Source organism: Lycium ferocissimum, chromosome 3 (assembly GCF_029784015.1).
Source record: "Lycium ferocissimum isolate CSIRO_LF1 chromosome 3, AGI_CSIRO_Lferr_CH_V1, whole genome shotgun sequence".
In the NCBI taxonomy this organism is placed as follows: Eukaryota; Viridiplantae; Streptophyta; class Magnoliopsida; order Solanales; family Solanaceae; genus Lycium; species Lycium ferocissimum.
In genome coordinates this window covers 39,098,803-39,105,331 of record NC_081344.1, presented here as the reverse complement: position 1 = coordinate 39,105,331, position 6,529 = coordinate 39,098,803, and the positions used below count along the sequence as shown (strand labels likewise).

Sequence of the window (6,529 nt, the reverse complement as noted above, 5' to 3'; positions counted from 1 at the left end):
ACGAATAAGCTATTTGAAACAACGACTCCACGTTACTAAGCACCCTTCAATTAGCAAGTTTGCTTGAAGAAATAATTTTTTGATGGCCAATTCTTGGTCTTGTTTTTCCTTGCCCTTGGCGAATATGGCCTTTTTTTTTTTTCTCAAAGTTGTTGATTTTTTGATTTTTCTAAAGTGTTGGAAGTTAACAAAGAGATGACTAAGTCATCTTTTTAATACCTTGTATAAGGCTCCATGGGGCCCTTTGGCCCACATGCCACGGCCGGCCACATGCCCTACTTTTCTCTTTTTTTTTTTTTTTCAAATAATAATACACTTTCCAAAAATAGCATACTTTCTAAAAATGGAATTTAACCTCAATGCTTCTAACATTTCATGCCAATAAAATCATACACAACTTAAGCCTTTAGAGCATACCAAAGTCTCTACTTCATATCTCGGAATGATCTTGTCCTTAACTTGTCGTGGTTGACTCGGATTATCCCGACGTACAAAATGCGGGATATAACATTGGGAATGAAAATATGAAGTTGGGAACACATTTAAACACTTAAAACATTTCAAGGTCGGGTTTCACGGACTGTCACGGTCCGTGGAACCCAACTGTCCGTGGAGCGGTCGTGGTTCACGACCAGCCGGCCTTCTCTCGCCGGCGTTCCCACGGACCCTCCAGGCCCGTGGAACACATTCCGGCCGTGGAACCGTCGTGGAACTCACCTTCCACCAAGTTTGATCTCGTCGTTTCATTTGATCTCCAATCCTAATGGAACCTTCCTAGCACTTGTTTATCACTTCGTTAGCGATCTAAGGGCGTTATAACTCTCCCCCAACACATCATTAAGTTGTCATCAACTTACTACTCATAAATCCTTTCTTAAACTTATCGTATACATGGCCTTCTCTTGGCAACCTTCTTATCTAACATCGAACGTCTTTCAAATCTCATTTAGAATCATCAATTGCTATGTCTTACTTATTGAAACATCGTATACTTCATATTTCTCATTAGCCTATTCACTGTGCATCAACGGAAAATTTTCCGAGGTGTAACACTTTCCAATCTTAAAACATAAACCAAAGCACTCTAATTTTTAGTTCATCCTCGATAATATGATAAACAGGCTTTCCAATTGGAAACTAAATTTTCTAAGTACTGCAGGAAGAATCACTCTCATCAAATCTACTTTAAGTGGTCTTCCAGCACATGCTATGCAATATTTTCACTTGCCAAAAAAGACTTGTAAGGCTATTGATAGAGTTCAAATGGACTTTCTATGGGGAGCACAACCCAAAAAAAGAAGATGCATCTTATAAAGTGCATAACATTACAATTCCTAAGGATAGAGGAGGATTAAATCTCTGTAACGCTCATCATAAAAACCTCTCTCTCCTTGCTAGCCTAGCCTGGAGACTGTACACTAACAGAGATGCTCTTTGGGCCAAAACTCTTATAAATAAGTATGGACTAAAGCCCAATAGCCCTTCTAATTCCTTTATTTGGCAGAATATTTTGGCAGGCGGCAAACTCTGCTCCAAAGCAGTTGCTTGGGACCCAGGTAAGGGGAACACCATTAGTGTATGGGACCATAGTTGGATACCCACATCACCCCACCTTAAGAAGCTTGATTCATGGACCACTCACAATTGCAGAATCCAAGCTGAAGCTATCTCATTTTTGGAGTGGGGAGGAGTGGAATTGGAATGCCCTTTCCTCTGTAATCTCTGAGGAATTAATCCATAAAGCATCCCTAGTATCCGTACAACTGGATAAATCAGATACCTGTTTCTGGTCCTTAAATGCCAATGTTCTATTTACTACCCAAAAATCCAATTCTTTAACTGTCTTGAAGTTGCTTAGGACAGATAGTGATACTACCTAGTTTTCCTTTAACTGGGTTTGGTCCTTACACACTCCTCCAAAAATCCAATTCTTTCTTTGGCTTTGATCTCATAATAGGCTTCCCACAAAATCATATTTACATCATCTTGGAATCACTATTGATGTTTTTTGTGAGGTATGCAATGTTATGGAAGAATCTATAACTCACATTTTATTTGACTGTCATGTTGCTAGAAAATTTTGGCTCGATGTTTGTCTAAATATGAGCAATATCCTTAACACACCCAACCACTGGTTGACTAACCTACACCAGCTCAACGTACCCATCCATCATAACCAATTAAGTTGGGCTGAATTCTATCCTTTTGCAGTATGGTACATCTGGTTAAATCGCAACAATAGATCGTTCAGCTCTAAAAACTCAATTATCCAACTAAACCAGATGCTTATGAAGGCTGCTGAATTTAAGCACCTCACTAATACTGGTTCTCAGCAGGGTATAGGAAAGAAAGAAATCCATAATAAGTGGTAACACCCTGTATTAAATCATTACAAGCTCAATGTTGATGGTGCTCTCACACCTCTAAATTGTCAAAGGGGAATTGGGGGAGTATTCAGGGATACGAATGGAGGATGGATAATGGGATTTTGTCAGAAAATACATAGCATAAGCCACACAATGGCTGAACTCCAAGCTCTACTGCAGGGTCTTCAATTGGCTCTTGGTAGAAGTTACACCCTACTAGAAGTGGAGAGTGACTCCACAGAGGTAATACAACTTCTAACCACTCCACACGGCATTTACTCTAATACAGTTGAATCATGCAGGTTGCTTATGAGGAGATTGGGGAATCCAGTGGTACGACATAACTTCCGGGAAGGAAACAAGTTAGCAGATGGACTAGCCAAGCATGGAGCAAGGAAGAAAGAGTTTGAAGGAGTCTCACTTTTTGTTATCCCCCCTACTAATATATCTAACCTTTTGGATGCTGATAATAGAAGCATAATATGTACTAAACTAGTAACGCAGTCTGTATGTAATAGTCTAGCTATGTTAGGTAACTGTTGCGTCCTCACAGATAGTGAGTATGCAGAAAATGAGTACGGCGGTACTACTGATGTAATTCTCTAATATTTAAGCAATATATCGTTTTAACCAAAAAACAATATATATAAATATATATATTTATTTGATTTGGTTATAGGTAACAATCGGTAAGAGAATCTTCTCTCTTTATTATTTCTTTCCCTTTTTCTTTGTATGTGTGGTAATAAATAGTTATACCACATTAAAATTTTTTACAAGAAAGGAAAAGGAAAAAACCCCAATTTTTTCTAAAAACCTATATGTTTTTTTTTTTTTTTCAAATCTTTCAGGTTCGAAGCGGGGAGGGAAAAAGAAAAGTAACATTTTGAAAAATTAATTTCCCGAACCTTTTAGTTAGGAATAAAACACAATTAAATCTGTGAGAATAATATTCTTATAACCATTTTGCAGGTCAAGAAGGTGAAGAGGAAAGATAAGAGATTTTAGGATTGAGAGCAAGGAAATAAAAAATAAATTACTCTAGAACTTTTGGTGAAATTGAATGTGCACTATCTAAATTAACAATTACTTAACTTTAAATATACTATTCTCTATTTTTAATACAGAATATCCAGTTTACAGCCAAAATTATATTGCCTCGGTCACTCTAAATCTCCAAAACTATGCTTTTATATTTTTTCCTTTTAATTAATTATGTCAATTAGGAGGTATTATCATTCTTTTTCTTAAAGTTTATTACTTTGTGCTCTTGAGTTATAATATTTTGAATATGTCATCTTCTCAATTTTTTCTTATGAGTTGTTGTGTTTTGAGTTTTGATCTTCTTTGTTTTTGTTCCACGTAAATGCATTCAAGGAGAGTCTTGAGGCTTCGTTTTCTGTTTCTCTTAATTTCTTTTTTTTTTTCCTCAAGTAAATATGCTAATATTATGCCCATGTTAATTCTACTTTTAAGACGTTTATACTTATAAAGTTGTTATTTCCTCCGTATAAAAAGATAAATTTAGGAAATCAAGGTCTATACATTTATTTTATTTTAAAACAAAAAACTATACATATGTATATATATAAAAAAAAATCTTTTTTTTTTAGTTATATAGGAAAATTTAAAATTTTATTAGGGAGCGCGGTAAATTATAGATAATATAAAAGGGGAGGAAATTATGGGGCCCTTAGGCCTGGTATTTACTTTTTTTTCCCTTTTTTTTGGGTTTTTTTTCTTTTCTTCCATGCTTTATTAAAAAATTCAATGGACACTTTTAAACATTGTTAAATAGTAATCTTTTATCCCATTTATTGAATCACTAATTAAAAGGGTATAATTTCAGGTCCCTTCATTATTGTATAAAATTTTAAAATAAATTTATTACTTTATAAATTTAATGTGTACATATATAAGTATTAATTTTTCCCTCTAATTTCTTTTATAATTTCTTTACATGTTTTTTAAGAAATATTTAAAATATTTTCACCCTTATTAATTTATTGGGTTTTAAGGTTTGAAAGAATTTTATTTTTTTTGGGAAAAAATATTCGTTTGCTATTACAAAAAAAAAAATAGTTAATAACTTTATGATGTTTTTAGCGCGGAAAAGTTACCTAGTTAAATCATAGTTTAATAGTTACCCTTGCTCCAATACTAGAATTATCTTAATCCTAGAATTTCTAATAAAAATTTTTTTTTTTTTTTTGGAGAGAAAAAGCTGGGTTTATTAAAAAAACAATAGAGAGTTTTGTTTTTAAACAAAAATCAATCACATATATGCCATTATATAATACAGTTTAATGTTTGGATTATTTGTTCTTGTATACCAAAACAAATGGCCCCTAATTAATAGTCACCCTGGCAAGACCTTTAAAATTTTGTCATTTAAACCTCCATGTTTTAGCTCCAAGTATTCCATAGCCACCAATAAATGATTTATAGGAAGATCAAAATAAATGACCCCTAAATAGTTACCCTAGAGAAAATCAATATTTTGTCTGCCAATTTAGGAAGATCAAAAGTGTTCTTTCATCGTCAAGTATAAAAGAAAAAGAAAAGGAAAAAGAAGCTTCTATTAAACAACTGAACACTAAAATAAAATATAAAGAATATTGACTTGTTCATGAAATCTTAGGTCCAGCTTCTCTAACGAACACATTCTAAGCAAAATTAATTATGAAAAAGATCACTTAGGAAAACAAAAAAGAAGAAGAGATGTCATGTTAGCGTCACAGAAGCGGATACAGGACTTGAACGAACGTGGCTTCAAGTACTAGTAGTTGAGTTCTGAATTTAATTTTGTCCATATTTAGTAATTTTTTCAATACACATGATATAAGTGTCACACCCCAATCTTGATCAGGGTGTGATGGGCACCCGACAAATGGAGCCGAGCGAACCCGACCCACTACGTACTTAAAATTTTTTTTGAACCTACGAAAAGTATATACAATAAGATTACTAAAACATTCTTTTATTGCTTTTAAATCAAGTAAAACATGTAAGCTACAAACTTGTATTATAATACAACCTCCAAACCACAACTCGTCCCGCAAAGTCTCTATAATCGGGCCCGGCACATGTACTCGACTGGGCTATACTCCGGGGCCAAATGGAGCTTGCCAACTTGCCGGAACATCTTTTATATTAACTTCGATCCGTCGGGTGTACCGCGGCATGAACGCGCCCCGAAGAAGAGGGGTCGACGAGCAATGTGCGAGTATGCAAGACATGAATAATACTAATACGAACGAACGTAAGTATGAACAACAATACCATGGGATTATAGAATGCGGATGAGATAAGAGGATAGCACGACCTTGTGCCCGGGCGTGCGTACTTTCTTCGCTTTCCTTACTCGACATATACATATATATACATAAAAATAGAATATATTGCCGGGGGTCGGTGGTCCATTTAACCATAATTATGCACATCCCCCGTCGGGCATCCGCGTCCGGACGATATCTGTGTCATACTCCAAGCCCATCGGTGGATATGCGTATATAACGCTCCTGCCCTTTTCTCCATTTTCCCGTAGATATATCGGCGTCTATAGCGCCACGCTCTTTCTATATATATTCTATCACATACGTATATCGTCTATAAGCTCGATTCTTTTTTTTTCACATATAACCCCATATCATACATTTACCGGCGTCTAGCGCTCGATTCTTTTTGTCACATATACACACTTATATCATATACATTTACCGGCCCTCAAGCGCTCGGTTCCTATCTATTCATATACTTATATCATGTATATTTATCGGCGTTTATATAGCGCTCGGTTTATACCATATATATACGTATGTCGGGTACACTCAATCGGGGTCTGAGGCATAATTCCATGTATCTAAAATCCTTGGGATAGTCATTACCTATAATAGACTTGGGATATCCAAAAATAGCTAACCTTCTTATATTTTCATTCCCATAGCAAGGTATATCATCTACATATCTAACGTAGGCACTTTCCCCTTTTCGACTCCATCGTTGTCCTTACAAACCATATTCTTTCCTGTCAAGGAATCATCTTTGTTATACTTATCATAGACATATGTTCTTTCTTAGCATTGTCGTTGTCATGGTCATCCTCGATATATTTACATTAGGATAGCGTTGTACCTATTGTTTGATATTCGGGACAAGGATAA

General features: G+C 35.2%; 1 long non-coding RNA gene across 1 annotated transcript; it reads left to right on the top strand.

The window, feature by feature from the left end:
* Positions 1-1,096: 1,096 nt before the first annotated feature.
* LOC132051117 (uncharacterized) lies at positions 1,097-3,017 on the top strand. Its single transcript, XR_009413584.1, has 2 exons — positions 1,097-2,015; positions 2,669-3,017. It is a non-coding gene; the product is annotated as an uncharacterized LOC132051117 (long non-coding RNA).
* The last annotated feature ends 3,512 nt before the right edge of the window (positions 3,018-6,529 follow it).